Source organism: Lonchura striata, chromosome 2 (genome assembly GCF_050655825.1).
Source record: "Lonchura striata isolate lonStrDom1 chromosome 2, ASM5065582v1, whole genome shotgun sequence".
Classification (NCBI taxonomy): Eukaryota; Metazoa; Chordata; class Aves; order Passeriformes; family Estrildidae; genus Lonchura; species Lonchura striata.
Genome location: NC_140704.1, coordinates 98330771 through 98349354, shown reverse-complemented (window position 1 = coordinate 98349354; position 18584 = coordinate 98330771). Strand labels below are relative to the sequence as shown.

The following is an 18584-nucleotide window of genomic DNA, read 5'->3' as shown; positions in this document are numbered from 1 at the left end:
GCAAAGTACACCTGGAGGACAAGAGACAGGAAAGGACTCTACAATAATCAGAGATTTGTGCAGTAGTACCATGTCTTAAGTCCCTTCAAGAAACTACACAGAAGAAAAATTTGGTTACGTCACACGCATGCAAACACATCTGCTCAGCCAACCTTCTTCTCTTTAAAATCTCCTCTCTATAACCACCACTACTCTAATTTCTCCCAGGGTTCCTTGTGATGAAGCAGGACTGTACAAGCTAAGCCCCACAGAGAACACCAGGTATCTCCCATATCCTGCTCCTACACAACTCTGCACACACTCCATCTTATTCTGGTGCTGCTGCAGGGTGGCAGAGACCACCCAGCAGACCAGTGCCACAGGAATCAGACCCCATTAATGCATCCCAGACAGAGACATCCAGCAACACAGGGACATGATAATATGGGGCGCCTCAGCCTCACCACTCATGAAGAAAAGCATCACCAAAGGGCAATGATTCTTTTAGTACCTTAATGCAGGTAACTACAGATTCCTGCCATAGTAATTTCTGATGAAAGACAGACGCCCAGCTTCAGAAAGTCAGCGTTCCTAGGTACAGGAGAAAGTAGTTCTCCACCTTCAACAGCATTCCTGGATACCTACAGCTCCTCCAAAACCCATTTCCTCCTCCTTATTTCTGTATGATCTTGTTACAGTATTTTTTCCTTTAAGGCTGTGTTCAGCTCAACGCACCCTATTTTCTTCTCCTCCAGCTTTTGCTGTGCCTGCTGCTTGCACCAGCTCTTCATCACTTCTGAGCAAAGAGACCAACACTGATGCCAGACATGAAACGGCTGAGATATTTACAAGTGAACCTGCTCATATTGGCACAGCTCCGCTAATGCCTAACACAAGATGTAATTACTTCACTTGTGGGTGGAATTACACAAGGAGTAATTCTGGTTACCTGGTCTTCAATAAACTTCACAGAGCTGCTGTAAGATTCCACAAGAATTGAGTTATGCTAGGCAAAATCTATTAGACTGTAACAACATGGGAAGAAAACAGGGAGGACTGTGTGAAGAGTATTTTTATTATTCACTTGCAAAATTATTTTCCTACATTCACATACTGCTATACCTACATAGATATTTTCTTTCTAAAATAAAACTCAAGTTCAAAACTTCATTTTGCGTATTAGAATGAGAAACTGAGATTTTAGCCCTTCAAAGACTGTTATCTTCTTCAAAGTGTAAAATACAATGACTAAAGCAGAATAAACTGCGTTTAAGAAAACAAAAATCTGTCTCATGTCTAGCATCTTCTTAGCTGACAGACTCTCAACTCTCATCATCTTGTCCTTTTTCTTACATGTTGAAGAGATTTTAGTTTAAGAGATAGTGTTCTTCTTCCATGGGGATCACAGATGACAGACTGTACCACATGATGAGGTTTTTTTCCTGTTCAGAGGAAGTACCAACTCAGAGGGCAGCATTCCCAATAAAACTGAGCCAGTAGGACAGCTTTAGGCTCCCTACACACTCCAGAGTAACCTGCGCCAGTGTGCAAACTGAACTGCAGGAGAAAATACTTAAGCCAAAATTCAGACAAATTTCTTGACCCTGTCATTGCTCTTGAGCTGCTCATCCTTTATCAAGTCTATTATGCTCTCTCACCCATCCTCCAGGAGCACAAAATTCACAGGAGAGCCACATTAAGCAGGCAACTATCTGTCTTCCTCTCCAGTCTGGTGATAGAAGTCTTGATCTTTGGATATCAGTCTTAGAACCTGCAGGAAGCTTGGACAAGCCTTCTGTGAGGACAGAAGAAAACCTAATTTTTAGAAGGGTAAGGAATTAGCTTGATCTCTTACATCTCAAGGTCCCCATTTCCTTCTCTTTTGCTGGCCTGCCAGATCAGCCAGTTCCCAAAGGATTCTTTTTAAGCTTGTATCTTCCACTCCTCTAACAAACCAAGTCAGCATTTCTCTTCTTGAACTTCTTGTTCTCTCCCTTATCTTCTGTCAGAGCCAAGGACACAAAAACAATTACAGGTCTCTCCACCAATCTTGTGCAGAGCTCCACATCTAGCTATAAAGCTGCAGAAATGCTCACCTGCTATTTCATTTATTTGACTTAGCAAGTGTTGAAAAGCCAAATAAATGTCACTATGTTATCTCAAGCTGTACATCAGGACAAGGTAGGAAAGAGCATTAAAGTCACAGCATCTCCTGAACTAGATTGCAGAAGATAAGAGCAATATCTAAAGGTTCCAACAGGGGTGCCATACTTTTATCCCCCAGAGGGGATACCCTGGTTTGCAACGCTATCCCTAGCTCAGAGACATATGTGTGATCTGCAATAAATAACTGGCAGCTAAAGGATTTTGCTATGCAGAGATACACACGGTTTGCAAGTTAGAACAGGACACACAAAAGCCATCAGTCTATTGCACAGGCTGCACGTTATATACGTTGTGAATAAGAAAGCCCTGGGCACTGCACTGAAACTGAAGACACAACAGCAGGCAATTCAGCAGCAGGCATTTAAAATTTTGTTAGTGGCCCACATGAATTTCACAAATTACTGTTTTGTACCATTTTGCAGACTTTTAACAAGCGAAATTACCCCTTTACAATACCCAGGCTCCTTAAACATCTACTTCAAAATATAAAAATCTGAGGGGAAAGGCTGCCCACAATCTAAAAACCACTTTTGAGCTCCAGACACCCTCCTTCTAAGTGTATGAAACTCTGAAGCAAAATATTAGCAATCTTCGCTTTGTACACTGCTTACTTTTGTGATGGTAACCTATAATCCCTAATCAACCTAGAAAATAAATGACCGATAAACCAATCTGCTTGTAACCCCATTAACAGATTCTGGCTTCAGTATCAACAGGGTAATTTGCTGAGACTATTTTTAATCCCAACTGCTAAACCATTAATCCCACAATTTCCACATTGTATTTCCACCACCCTCCAAATTTACTCAAGGTTACCAACAATTTTGCAACCATTAAAAAGCAGATAAATAAATAAATAACATTTGCAAATACACACCTCCTGGCACGGGAGAACTGACAGACTCCGATTACTTGGTTGATCCCATTAAAGCCATTACTTTCTAATTGGAAAGAGTCATTCAGAAGCAAAGCTGTGTGTCTGGCATGTCACTTGACACCTGGTATGTACCGCTCATGATAAGATGAACTCTCCAATATGCTTGCCACAATGAAAAGAAGTGGGTTATTTCATCATACCATTGATAGTCACAGCTCTCTACTAAAATCTGTTCTAATTTAATGGGACCAAGGTTATCAACATAAATTGTCATGTTTTCTCTAACTGGCATTAAAATATTCTCCAACTATCATTATTAATGTCAATATAAATTATGCATTGAAGATCACAGCATTCATTATTGAGGTAAAATTTATCTGGAGGGAAAGAAAAAAGAGACAAACAGAGAAATCTAATTAAAGTCAGTATTTATAGATTTCATACAGCTTTTCTCTTTAGTGATCAGAACACTTCCATAGAAAAGGTCTTAAAATAAGGATTCACAGAGCCATCAAAAACAGCACCAAGAAAGCATTGTGTTAATCAGCTAAAGGTACAGTTATACACAGGATGTTGCAAAGGGACTGCTGTGATAATACACGAGCCTAGTAGCTTATCCATGGATGTATCAACATGCTAGTACAACAATCTGGAAGACAGACCCTTGGTTTCACGTAAGCAGCTACACACAGGAGGAAAAGCTGTATTTAGCGTTGGAAGGGTGGTGTTTAATGTTCCTTTCAACTTCTATAAATTATAACGTCAGCTATTCCTAATTGGTATACATTAGTATTCAAACACCACATTGAAATTAGAAGCTTAGCAGTTTTTCAGTACACTTACAGACTCTTCACACAAACACATGAATAACCTTGTTGAAATATTTTAAGAGTCCCAAGGTTAAAAGAAATTATTTTAAGAGACAGATGGTGAGCAACTGGTACCTCAGTGAGGAGTGCCACCGACTTTTGAAAGTTCTCACGCAACACACCGTATGGAGCTAATTCCTATTTACTGCACACTTTGGGACTTTGTCTCAGCTCCTGAAACCCTGAAGATGTGCATAGATAGGATGGCAGAGGGGAAAGAAAGCCTAAAAATACAACTCTCAGGGAAATCCAGATCCAAAGGGAAAATAAGGTATCTTCTTTCCCTAACTACATAGTTTAAGAGAGTCCTTAAGATGCCTGATTCATAGTTTTATCATACTTGTGGCTGCCAATACTGCTACCAGCTCACCAATGCAGGTGCCTCACAGTCTACCACAAAGCCAGAATGCATCCTTTAAAATAGACAACTAAGCAACCTCTGTGTAAAGACTGGTGGATGGGGGGGGGGGGGGGGGGGGGAGAGAGAAAGACTTTTTGCAAGCACATACTCAACCATCAAAAGAGGAGCTCTAGTTTCAGCCAGCAGAGACTGTAACACCTCACCCCGCAATCCTTTACAACACACCGTGTCACTGGCTATTGTTTGTAACTCTTCACGCAAACCATTTCAACATTCAGAGAATGACTATTTCTTAAGGAAATTATTTCAGAAGGGAAAAATACTGCTTACTCATGAACCTGGTATCATTTTAACAGTGAGGCAAAACAGCTACAGACAATTACATTGCACAATCCTAAATGCATCTTTTGTTGTACTAGATTTCAGAAAAAGAACATTCTGAAACACTGAAATAAATCAGAGAATAAATGTGACTTGTTGTCAGCTAATACAATATGGGTTAAATGCTACCATATGGTGAGTGCGCACACGTTACCCTTTTAAAAACAAAGAACATGGCTAATTTCATTCCCAAATCTATTTTTAAATATATAAACGTGACCATTTTAAAATTAGGCTACAACTGTGACTAGAACACCTGAATTTCCACCAGCTTCTCTTCCTCTTTCTTTACTGAAAACTAACACCACTTCCCTGATCACCATCTTTTTAAAAAAGACAAGGAAAAATTACTCTTCAGTCAGCTTTATCCCCATAATAAGCCAACACAAGCATTCCATGCAGTATAAAAATAGTGACAAGCCAACTCACCGTTCTTCCTTTATTATACCTGCCGGAAAAGCAAAGCATGCATGCGTGTGTGTCTGTGTGTGTGTGTGCAGTACGTTAAAACTCACTGACACATGATCCGGTTTTCAGCAAACACTCACAACAGGACCTGCCCGACAGACAGAGCTCTCGTTTTCTCTGCATCCCCCAGCATGTACTGAGACATACAGTTTCAGTACACTCCCAGCCAAAAAAGAGCAACAACAAAAAAAAAGAACCAAAGGAAACACGCATGAAATACAGACAGGGTAGCTGAAGTGGATGCTGTTGGTTTGAAAATTGTCTGTCTAGCCGCTGTGCTATTTGTTTTTATCATTATACTATAAATGAAACATGTCAGGAGTCTAAAAATAGCTACAAATTGTAATTACATACGCTTTGTAGTTTTTATTTTACTTTGAAAAGAAGATTAAAAACTAGATCATTTTAGAAACCAGCCTTAAAGATTTAGGGAGCCACAAAATTCTTCTCCTTTTCAATTTGAAGTACACTGCTGGAAAGCATTTCCTTAGGGACATAAATACAACAGCCCCAACATGGAGAAGCAAGCTCCCAACACCACACAGTAAGACGGCAAGAAAGAAAAGGGAGAAGATTAGACAAAGGAAAAAGTAATTTCTTAGAGATTCTAAGAGTGCTGTGATTACGGATGTAATACTATAAGCTTTAATTAGGTGCTAAGTGCTGTGTGCTAAATTCATCCCTACATCCAGTGCTGTAAATTCAGAGCCACCCTACTAAAGTTACCTTGGGTTTACCACAACAGTACAACAGTAATGCCAGACCTACAGCTTCTGCAACAGCCCATAATGAAATGTGGATTTTGTTGAACAAGCATTAAGCAACACAATATCCTGCTGATAAAAATTTAATTATTTTCCATAAGTAAAAGCTTAAATGAAAGGTTAGCAAAAATGAATTTTAAGTAGTCCTCAGAATGTAAGCAGTCTCGAATCCACAGAAAAGAACTTCTGCTCTTCCATTACTTAAAAGAGTTTATAGACCAGTCTTCAGTAGCCCCTGTCCCAGTGTCCCTGCCATGGACACCATGAGAAGTGTTAGCTCACAACTTGGTAGTAGTAAATAAACAACTTATCTCACAGTAGATGTGTACTACTGCTATGAGACCTGCTAGAACTTACTAGGCAATAAATAGTTTGGTACCAACTTGAGAGATGCAAGTTCTGTCCATCCGAGCGTGAATTTAATCTCACAACACACGCTTAATGCTCCATGTTCTTTGCACAACCATCGTTGTCGTAACGCAGTTTCAGGAATGCAAGGAAAAACTGCTAACACCAAGTGTGCAACAACGCTGATGGGCCTCTCCAGGTAATCAAGATGTAAACAACATCAAAAAACAAAGAACCAGCTTTGAGTAATCATCACATCCAAAAAAAAAGAGAGCTCACTGGCTTCAAATGGCAAAGCAGGTTCAGCAGATCAAGAGACTAAACATTTGCTGACTAACAGTTAGGTAATGAAAGTAAACATTTGTAATGAAGTCATCATCCTAATGAAAGCCTAAGTGGCAGTATTAACTACCTGGACCATAATCTATTCGCAAGTTTTAATGTGGGCTCACTAACATAGTATTTACTAGAGTTGTTCCTGCTGGAAAAGGCAAGGAAGTCCCACTTGCTTTTAACATAGAAGTGACAATGAAGAAATATTGCTGTTAAGTCGTCCTAACTCCTGAGTACTGTTCAGTATTTCTGTGCAGTTACAGTGGGTAACCGAAAAACAGAATTTTGCCTTCAGTGTCTGAGTCAGAACAGCTTTATCCTAGCACTGAAGTGTACAAATATTTGCAGCATGTAAGATGTCTGCTTTGAAAAAGCAACATTGCTTCAAGTTTCAAATATTTATATTGCAGATATCTAATCAAATAAATGTGACTTTTTTTACCTGGGTGTTTTTTTGGTGGTTTTTTTTGTTGTTGTTGTTTGTTTGTTTGTTTTATTGTTTTTGGGGTCTTTTGTGGGTTTTTTGCCACTCTGTGATTAGGTATCTGGATTAAGGTTATAGCTAAAGGGAAAAAAATTACCAAAATAAGTTTTAGTTGATTAACTGCCAATATAATTAAGGATTTCAGATACGCATATAAACTGTAATTCCAGCCAGAATCGCCCTCATGCAACTCCCAGTAGTCAATAGGATGGGAAGGTGCTCATCATGGGTCAGCAGTGGATTCACACACAACAAGTCAATTTTTAGGATGGTTGTACATGCTCTTATCCAACTAAAGAACACCACATGGTTGTGAAAAACAGCAGTAAGCCCATTTATCCTTTCTGTGCAGAAATTCAATGCCCATTCAGTTTTAAAAGGTATGTATCTACAAATTCATACTTGCATCTCAAAAATTTAGGCACTTTTCTTGTGAAATTTGCAAGCTTGGACAAGTTGCTTCCTGCAAAATGCAATCACTTTGCATTTCAGCTTGCTATTTTGATGACTTTAAGAAACAGCATAGTCAAACCCAGATTTCCAGTTTAAGCACATATATGCAGACTTCATCACTGGTCTCCATCTACAAAAGCTTATGCACTGAATCATTCTGTATACTGCATGTAACCCCAGAAAAGTCCTGGAAGTTCTTGGCATGAACTGAATCCTTCACAGAAGTTAGGCCTTTCCAAGCTGACAGGTTTTGGATCTTATTAAATACAGGTATCCTTTATTAGATGGGACCTCAGCATACAACTCATCAGATCTTAATCACAGAGAACTATAGCTAGGTAACTATAGATAACTATAAATATAGGTAACTATAGACAGATAATACTTATCAGCAATTATAACTATATATATATATATATATATATATATATATGAAACTGTATAAGACAACAGTTATAGGTAACTAAAGGTAACTGTTGAAGTCACCTGCACACAAAGACCTTAGCAAAAATATCCAAATAAACAGACTGTCCAAAGTTCTCAAAAGTTGGTGAGTACACCATTTCTATGAGGATACTCTTCTAGGCTGCCCCCTCTGGTGTAAGCACCCACAGTAGGGTGCATTTTAAAGGTTATGCATTTTTCAGTCAACTGAAGCCAACAGCCCTTCTTCTGAAGGTGATCTGTAAGATGTTAAGACATAAACATCCTCCTTCGCTAAAATGACAATCAATCCAATAGGCAGAGATTCAGAACAATGGCACAATCGTTTCCAACCCCTTCAATGAACGTTTCTGTACTGATAATTGCCATTATTAAATCTTGGTGACAGTATGATACTATGACCAATTATAAAATCATACAATGAACCTATTTTTTAAAGTAAATACATTAGTCATTGCCACAGGAAAACTTTAATCTACAAAATGTTGCTCCATTATAGGCAGATAAGAGTTATTGAGGACACTTTCAAGTTACAGTAGGTAGATTTCATCCTAGTGATGTAAACTCTTTTCTATGATGCACAGAGAAATACTCATTCGCATTCATGGAGGGACTAAAACATAGTTGGTCTGGTACAGGAGTTTAGAAGGCCCTGCTAAGCTTAGATAGGTGCTGTGTTAACAAAGACCACTCCTTTCTTTAAACATGTTTTAGATCATTCTTTAGGACAATGTCATTCTCACTGTTGCTTTATTTTTTCTCTCCTTTCTGTAAGCACTATCTTTGCATATTAATCTAAGAGTTTAGACGAACTCTTAGAGTTTAGACAAACGGCTATAATGCCCTATTGTTCACAGAGACTCCACAGTACTTATCACTAACTAGGTGTCACTTCAACACCACTCAGCTTTATAGGAACTAAAGGCTTGAAAACAAACCCCAGGCAAGAATTTCTAGAGATAGCTAAAAACCACTTTACACAAGGAGCTAGTAAAGATATGCTTGTGCAAGTAACACAGAGCCCCACGCAAATGACTTTATTATTATACAGAGTTCACTCAAGACGGCTATGGCAGCTGCTCTTGTGAAACTGAAGATGTCTCCTGGAATATCCGCACCTTGATGCTAATTACACCACAGGTGCTCCTATGCAACTTCAGCTTCCAGTTTCAACAGGGGAAAGCTCTAAAAATCACTGTACCCACCCTGGTGGGACAAAGCTGGGGTACAGAGAGTAGCAGATGACCAGGCTGATGACGGTGGGTCTGCTGTGACAGAAGTGAAGGACACGTGGGCAGATAAACAAAGCAACAACATTCACTGACAGACAACTCCTCCGGCCAGCTGCCACAAACAAACTACAGGAGCAAAACTACCAACATACTCCCCACCGAGATGAAACTTCTGCTCTCATCATTAACACCCTTCCCTGGCACTGCAATTCCCTAACCAGCCAACATTCTTACAATACTGTTATTTTTGGCCCAGTGGCAGCAGCCAGCCTGGGGGGTAAGAACATGCAGGCCTCACTAGAGAGCCCAACATGCACTACTTCCCACACCTGACCACGGGACACAGCCACAAACTCGGGGGCAGGAGTGCACACACACACCTGAAGCATTCGATGAAGCATTCCCCCACCCCGCAGTCATTTGAGCCTCATTCTGCCATTCTGCCGTGCATACACATCCCCAGCAGCACCTAGAGGCGCACACACACATCTGGCTCCCATGCAGCAATGCAACATAGCCCATCCCTGCCCTGCATCTGTGCACACGCACTCCTATCCACCTGCCGCAACACCCCTCCTGGCCCTGCAAGCACCTGCCCGGCATGCAGCACCCAGCTCCCCAGCATGTGTGCGTACACTCCCCCAGCCCCATCCACACAGCCCTCGCAGGGCTGACGCGGGGCAGCTGAAGGTCACTGCTCTGCCACAGGGTCAGCATCCTCCGGCTTGGTCCAGGACACACAGAGTCTTAAAACATCGCTGGAAAGCAATGGTCAAAAATCAGGACACACAACACATCTCACAAAATAAAACTCTCAGCTATCATCCTGCCCACACACCATGTCCGGGGATGGAGGCACAAGGGAAATATGACAGAATATTTTGAAAAAGATTCCCCCTCCCAAATCAGAATCAACCCATATTATGCCACTCAGCTTTTGCTTAAAATTACACCTTTTTTTTTTTTTTTTTTTTTTGGGTGGGGGGGGGGTTGGTGGGGGGAGAAGCCAACGAAATACACGGTTGCCAAGCCGAGTTAATGAAAAACCCTTTGGCTGTTAACTCATTTAGTGCAGCAAGCATGAAATAAAGTCCGTGGCACGGGGCCAAAGCGCAGCGGCCCTTCGCCGGGCGGGCTGCTGGGACCTCTCCCCGGCCGCCGAGGAGCCGGCCCTGAGCACGGCGCCCAGCCCTCCAGAAACCGGCAAATCCGCCTCAAAATAATAAAAACGTTAAAATAAACCCCACAAAGATCAAAATGCCGATGGCCCCGCCAGGCCCGACGAGCTTCTCCATAAAGGCACTTTTGCACCCACTTCCAAAAAAAAGCCGGATCCCAGGGCTGCGGGGGGAACGGCGAGGGGACAGCAGGAATGGGGGCGGGCTGAGGTGCGCTCAGGGCAGGGCGGAGCAGGGCAGGGCAGCAGGCAGGTCGCGGGAAGGCGGCGGCACGGCGGCTCCCCGCCCCACCTCGCCGCGCCCCGACACCCCGGGGCGAGCGGAGCGCGGCCGGGCGGGGCGGCGGCAGGGGCGGGCCCGCGGGCCAGGGCCGCCCCGGCGAGGCGGGGCCCCGGCGGGCGGGGGCTCGGCTCGGCGTCCGGCCGGCCCCATTCCCCCACCCCCCTTTACCGCGGCACCCCCGCGTCCCTCCCCCCGAGGAAACTTCTCTGCTCGCTGGGAGAGTTCGGCTCCCCAGCCGGAGGAGACGCTGGGTGCGAGCGGGGGAGCGGCGAGGAGCGCCCAGCGATGGGGAGGAGGAAGAGGAGGAGGCGGCGAGAGAGTTGCGCCTCTCCCCAAAAAGGGACTTTGACCCCGCACCGCTCTCCGGCGGACCGCGAATTACATATTTTTGTCACAGGTCGGATCCTAACGCACGTCGACACAGCGTCTAATTTATGAACTCATCAGCCTAATTTCATTATTTAATCATGCGCCCAGCAATCGTGTTTCCTTAAGAAAGGACTGACCTATTTTTGGCTGGAGATAAACGATCATGTTAACAGATGTTAATCTTGTAATCTGTTTTTCCTGTAAGCACTTCACATACCCCCGTTTCAGACATTAAAAAAAAAAAATTAAAATCTTGCCCAAACGACTTGACGTCACGATTCAGTTCTTATTAAAAAAAAAAATAAATCTCAGAGTGGTTTCAAAGACATTAAATCTTTTTCACTTTATAAATGCTGATTTGTTCTGCCTCAACTCCCACAGGCTTTTATTTGCATTTCAAATTCCACAGGTTACACCAGTCGCCTTTTCAGAAAATGTACACCCAACAATAAGGCAGCAAATGCGGGGGGGGGGGAGGGGGGAGGGGAACCCTGCATCTGGATTAAATAAAGAACAGAATTAATGTTTCGAAAATAGTCCGAGCAAAATGATACTTGCACGTCCAGTACCGAGCGCCTCCGTATCTATAGGGGTAATGTAAAGGATAAGATGTGGGCACACACAATGCGCATTCCCCAGAAGATCCCTGTCTGCTGATGGGAGCTTATTAACGCTACTAATAAATGGTGCTGACTCCAAACCGACACTTTTCAGCTTAAAACACAGGGTTTGTCTCCAGCAGCTAATTGCAGAGGTTAGCTGGTTTGAGGGGAAAAACAACGGCCGGCTGTCATGCTCCACCCGCCTCCCCACACGTACTGCCAGTTTTAGCACCCCACCTTCTTCCCTCATAGCAAAGTTTACCCATCCAAACTTTCCTCAACTTGCCCAAGTGCTTAATTCGCATTAGGATCGCGACTCGGCGCTATGCTAATGATCACCGAAGATAGTAATGGGGGGAGGGAGGGAGGGACGAGGAGGAGGAAAGCTTTTATAGCACAAAATGTCTGGAACTGCATTATTTCTATTCTTCTTTTCTCTCCCTCCCTATATCTCTTCCCTTCCTTCCCTCCTCTCGACCCCCCCCTCTTTTTTTTTTTTAACATGTACATTAAACTCCCTGCCTCCCTCCCCCCACCCCACCCGCATCCAACGGGCTATTTTTCCTCTTCTGGAAATAATCGCTACGGAGACATTGTCCTCCGAGTCCTCCTCGCTGTCTATATGTGAATAATTGTTTTCTCTGCCCGCCCACCCCCAACTTCCTTTGATAAACTGTGTACTTCTCTAACGGGGATCACGCAGCGACCGACTCGCCACGGAACCGAGAGCGACTCGCAAACAAGGGGGAACACACACGGACACAGCCCCACATCGGGCATTTCACGCACACGCCGGATCAATATTTGCAGGGGTGGGGGGAGAAAGGGGGGAACAACCCACTGTTAATAATTGAAGTGGCTACTCGGGGCTCGACGACCCATCACCCACCTTCTTCAGCCGAAGCCTTTTACTTTAAAGTGCGGCAATTTGTTCTTTGTCTCTTAATGGATTAATATCGCAGTCCGCCTCCCCTCAACGCCCCTGACGGAGCGTACAAAGCCAAAAGACTGCCGGAGCCCGCAGGGCTCCCCCACCCCCCGGCACCACCACTGCAGCAAACCCGACCTCCTCGCGGAACAGCGCAAAGTTACCATTTTCGAGCTGCTCCGATGACCGGGGGGACGGTCCCCGTACCCGGGGGGAGGCGCGAAGTTGAGGGGTTTTTTTCCCCCCAGGGGCACAGCCCGAGGACCCCCCGCCCCCCGGGCCATTCCCCCGCCCCGCCGCCCCTCACCTCCTGCGCGGCCGGCGGCGGCAGCGTTCGGGGAAGGGCGCGCCGTGCCGCTCTGAAGGTGAAACCACGCGCCGCATGCGAGCGGCGCCGCGCTGCACATGATCCGCCGAGCGGCTCCACTGGCGCGGGCGGCCCCGCCGGCCCCCGCCGCGCCCCGCGCCCGCGCACCGCCCCCGCCGCGCCCGCGCCCCGCCCGCCCCGCCGCCGCGCGTCCCCCGGCGGCCGCGCCGCTGTGGCCGGTGCCGAGCCCGCAGCACCCGCCGGGGACCATTGTCTGCGCGGGGCAAAGTTGGGGCGCGGGTGCCGCCGCGCCCGGCGCTGCGGAGAGCGGGGGGAAGGAAGGCGGGCTCCGTGTTGTGCGGGCGCGGAGCGGCGCTTCTGCCCACCGCCGCCCCGGTTCCCACGTACCTCCTCCGCTGCGAAAGGTGCGGGCTGGAGTTGCCCCAGATGCATTTCTATGAGAAACTTTGTTTTTTCTTTTTATTCTTTTTTTTTTTTTTTGGGGGGGGGGGCGAATTCCACTGGTAAAATATTTATGGATCTATTGAAATGCGCAGAAACAACAACATTAAAGTCCTCAATCAAGATCAAAGAGGAATACTGTTCAACAGCCACGCTGGGGAAGTTGAAAGACCTCCGAACAAATCAATCTGCCATATGGCTTTAGAAAGAAAGAAAAAAAAAAATAAGCAACCAAAAATTCCTCCTTGTTCCCCGCCCCCTCCTCCCCCCCCCCCCCCCCCCCAATGGCTGAAAAGTTCAATTCTTGTTTTCCTGCCTGTTTGTGAAGCCCGGTTTAATCACGCCAAATCGTGTGTGCCACAGGCAAGGGGAGTGTGTTTAGTCTATGGCTGGGAAGCCTAATTTAACGCACGGTACTAGACATCTAGGGTGTGGATGGAGCTTTTTTTTTTTTTTTTTTCCTTTCTTTGTCTCATGATGTGCGATGACGTACAATTGACACGGAACGCTTCATCTGACGGAGGGACGGTGTTACCTTGGTGCCCCGGGCCGGCAGAACCCCATTGCCCCCGGCACCCCGGCTCTGAGCTCCCCGCCTGAGTCGCCCTCCGCCCCGGCCCTTCCTGGGCGCACCGGCCCCGCTCCGCCCTCCCTCCGATTGCTTTAAATCCTGCCCTTTCCAGTGCTTATTACAAGAACCCTCGGAATAAAGGGACGGGGTGGGGGTAGGGGGCAGCGAGCGAGAGGAGAAAGTTGGTAATGAAGGATACACGAATCATAAAATGTAAGCTATGTGTGATTAATGATCTGCACTAATTTGTATAGCAGGCGTGTTAAAGGTCATTGACAATTGTTGCTGCTTTCAGCATGAATGGCTGAGTGGGATGTATTTGGGACAATCAAATTTAATTCTAATTTACAGAAAAAAAATAACTCGACGTGCATAGCAGATGGTCAAAACACAGAGAGGACGTACTTTAAAAAATGCACGTTGCCTATTCTTCAAAAACAGCTTCATTACATTAATATGGCGTCTTTAAGCGCCTCAATAGTAAATAACGCATCTGGAATGTCTGGATTTTGTCCCTTATGCATCAGCATCTTTCCTGCACACTTTTGCAATTGCTGGCCAAATTGGGTTCCCAGTTATTCCAGAAGTACATCATTTTGTGGGAATTCTGAGTTCACTGGTGCCATATTTACCTGTGAATGAACCAGGGCAGATGTCACCTCTCTGAGCCTGAAGAATCCACCCCAGGCACACGCCTATCACACAAGTGTGTAGATTCTCTAATCACAGTTTATATAGTACTTTAGCATTTCTTTACACAAAGAGTAAGAAATCCATTATAAATCAGCATTCCTGGGCAGTATTTAGAACTACAGTATTAAGCTAACAATTTCCATATGGTGAAAATTGACAAGTCAGAGCAATGAAAGGTGCATGAGACTTCTCAACTCCTCTACCTAAAAATGTGATTTTTATGACCTACTCCTTTTCTCTCGGAGTCTGTGCAGATTATTTTCCTTAGACAGTAAAACATGAGAATACAGAACACAGTGCTTGCTTTATTACTTGACAGAGTAATGCTTAAAATGCTTAATATTTTCCATGTTTGCTTCCATAGGGCCCAGTCTTACACTCCTTGTTCCCGTAAGAAAATAGGAGGCTACAGGAGTGAAAGGACTGGAGAACCCATCTCAAGCTTAGTAGGCAAGGGGTATTCCACTTTAATGGAAAGGCAATTAAAAATTCAGAAGATGCAGAGACCTTAAAAACAATCAAGCGGTATATTAATTTCACGGAAAGTCACCAGTGGAATTCCTCTGTCCATGTAATTTTAAATAGGAGATTTTGTCACATTTATTTTGCTGAGACCAGCACTTCTGGGTTTTAAAAGCAAAACTGAAACAGTGTAAGAATTTATAGACTCAAAAGATACAGGATATATTTGCATAATGTCATCTATGTCGTTAGAAATTTCAGGTAGAGGTTATGTTCTTAATTTTCAATTCGTTACTAGTGTACCATTTTCTTGGGTGACTAATTTGTTTGCAGACAGTTAACTCATTTTATCTTTGCCAGAAATCTTCCAGGAGATGTCCTCCACTTTCAAATTCTTTAAATTACAGTATTTTGTATGAGCATGTCAGCGATATTAATGGCTCAATACGTGTTTTACTATTTATAGACTTGCATGTATAATAATTCTGGCTAATGAAATATTTGGAGCAGGAAAGCATTTATTTACTTTTGCTATGGTCTAATAAATTATTTGTTCAGAGTTTGGGACCAGGCTTTCTCAAGTTAGGGAAAATGGCAGTTTGATGAAATTCTGTGCGATGACTTGTCTGCATAACTTAGCCTTAGGAGTGATTGGTGGAAGTTTAGATAAGAAAAGGTTCCCGAGAAACTGTGGTAGAGTACTGAGGAAAAAGGCCATCTCTGTAAAAGCAAGGCTGAAAGCATAGATAAATACTTCAAGACAGGCAAACAAGCCAAGTTTGGATTACATTTCATGTGTATGTGTGTGCATATGTGTGTGTGTACATGTCACATACACAAATACAGTCTGTGAAATGTAATCTAGGGAAGTCAGTCTCTTTTTCTGTATGCTTGCTCAGAGTTACTCAGGGTTTGTGCCAATTAATATTTTCAGTTATTACAAATCTGTTTGAAATTCTATTTAAATATAAGACAGATTTTGCTCTCAAACTGTGCTTGGTCAGAAAAAAGAGCACACTAACTGATGACAAATGATTTTGTATTACTCTTTACATTCTAAACCAGACTTTTTCTTGGTGTATCTGGAAATACAAAACACACGTGCAGAAGTTACAAACTGGAAGGCACAGGCAGCTCTAATACCCATCTATGTCTGCAGATTACCACACAGAAGCAGTCCCAGTAATGCTTTTAAAAAAGAAACCCACATTTCTGAATCCAGTGAAAATGGACCATTCTAAACTGGTGTGCTTCCAGAGTTTCTGTGGATGGCACAAATTCCACTCTGAAACAAAATGGTTTCAATTAATAACAAGCTTATAAACTCGGATTAAATACATTGATTTCTGATGTGCACCACAACAATCTTTCTCTCCTTTCAAACCATGCCTCAGTAGCTGTGCAGTGTCAGGCTGCTTCCAGAGTTTGTACTATGAAAACACACCCCCACCCACCAAAGTTTTCAACAACAGCGTACCCTGGGTTTGCATGGATTGAGGTCAAGCTCTTGCACCCTGTTAATTTAGTCAGACATAAATCTAGTGAAAGGATTTGAAAATATTTTTCCATTCGGAGAGGTGTGCATATTTCACGATCTGACATGTCTATTAATGTGTAATAGCAATAAGCAACTTGGTCATATCTGTTGACAAATTGAATCAGGTGTCAGAATGTGGTCATAACCTCTTTACTTTCTACTCATACAAGTTGTCCCCTTGCTATCAGTGTAATTGCATCAATGATAAAAGATGACTGGTGTTTGTTTCCATCATCTCATGTATGGCATGTAATGAGCTTTTCCTTATGGCAGAAATAATCTGGAGAACTTTCTTGAAGAATCAACATTTTTAACTCTAATGTCTTACATATTTGCCCCTACCGCCAACACAGTTGCTAGGATATAGCCTGATTTTGATTTTTTGGGCTTTGAGCCTCTCAAACCCACATTTTTTTAAACCGAATTATCCAATATTGCTTTTAGAATGACACTGAGGAAGAGAGCAGAAAAAGTTAATATCACAAATAAGTACAGCTTCAGCATACATGGCTATTTTAGATTCATGCTAAATGTACCAACTTTTTCAGCCTTGGCAGTCAGATTTTCTCACCCATACGTAATTTTATAAACTACATCACGGCTTCACAGCAGGTAGGAAGCCCACAAACCTGTTCTTAATTTCAGTTTAACTGAAAGAATCTCAGCAGCAGCTGGTTTCAGAATAGTTGATCAGACTTCCACAGATGTGGCCCATAATAGGTTCAGAAATAAAAAATAACTAGGCCACAAAGTAGAAGTAATTTCAAGGAAGACAAATTCAATAAGGATGCGACTTTTAAGACTTTTTTTTTTTTCCTTTGAGACAGAGATCATTGGGAGGGTATATTTCTGTGGCTTGGGTTTTTCCATTCTGTCTACTGATAGTAATACTGCAGTACACTGATTTTTTGGCAGGCTGGACCTGGCTGTTAGTGGGCTATGCTCTCCCAAAGCAGAAAAATGGGCTATTTCTGAGTTTGTGTTGCCTCCTCTCCCCTCCCCCTCCCCCTTCTTATGTTCCTCCAAGCATAACTGATAGTACTGGAGTGCTTGTGCGCTTTTCTGACTGGACCAGACAAAGACGTACAATAGCTAAAAATGACCTGTGATGTTACGGCGAATGTGCCGCTTGGTAAAACTGGGGAAATTGGTTACCAGCTCTAAGCAATGTGTTATCTGGGGCTGTTACACAAACTTTAAATAAAGAACTACAGAAAAAAAATATTTTCACAAAGGTTCATTTCTGGAGTTTAGCAAGGAGAAGAATTTAATTGATTTATGGAACGGCATGGCAAACACATCATTGTACTACCTTCTGCTGAGTGAAAAATACCTCAAAAGTAAAAGTGGAACAAAACAGTCTCTTGTCCTCGCTAACAAAATTTCCCTTGACATTCTGTGCAGTGGTCTAAAGTGGTTGAATAATCTTAGTTTATATGGTCTTTCAGCTCAGGCATGCAAGGAAAAAGGAACTTCAAAAAGAGAATATTTTACCTGATGTGTACTATTTTAAGGCTTCAGTAATTAGAGAACTGCAAAGGTCAAAACAGCCATCAATATCACAAGCAACAGAGTAGAAGTAACATGTTTGAGAGGAAGTTAGTTGGTTGGCTGTAACATAATATGCCATAAGCACTCGGATGTGGATCAGCAATGACGAGCAGCAGAAGGAACAGTAAAAGTTAACCAGCATCAGATAGTTATTTGGCTGAAAGCACACAGGAACTTGCAGATGAGAAATAGAGATGCTTTAGAGTCTAAATCCCAGAGTTTATTGCCTCACTGCAGAGATGCTGCAACATACACCGAGGTTCATCCACACAGATCCATTCACAGCCTCGAGTAAAAGTCTGCCAGAGCCTTCTAACCTTTCAGTGAGCCAAACAAAAACTCAGCATTCATAAGCTCCCAAACCTTTTTTCTACCTTCTGGATCTCATTCAAATAAGAAATGTGTGTCATTAGCCTAGTTTTATCGCACTACTGCCCACATCCTAAACTAAAATCAGGGAATACTAGATCAGGGTGGGTATCT

At 43.4% G+C, this 18584-nt stretch overlaps 1 protein-coding gene across 6 annotated transcripts in view; it reads right to left on the bottom strand.

The window, feature by feature from the left end:
* ZNF516 (zinc finger protein 516) overlaps nucleotides 1-12987 on the bottom strand; it is a 101221-nt gene extending 88234 nt beyond the window's left edge. For 2 of the 6 annotated variants that reach the window (XM_021530856.4, XM_085571851.1), the window contains exon 1: nucleotides 12683-12815. The gene's annotated coding sequence lies outside the window, so the exon portion shown is untranslated. The other 4 variants (XM_021530855.4, XM_085571850.1, XM_085571853.1 and 1 more) reach the window with 4 other exon arrangements.
* Nucleotides 12988-18584: the final 5597 nt, after the last annotated feature.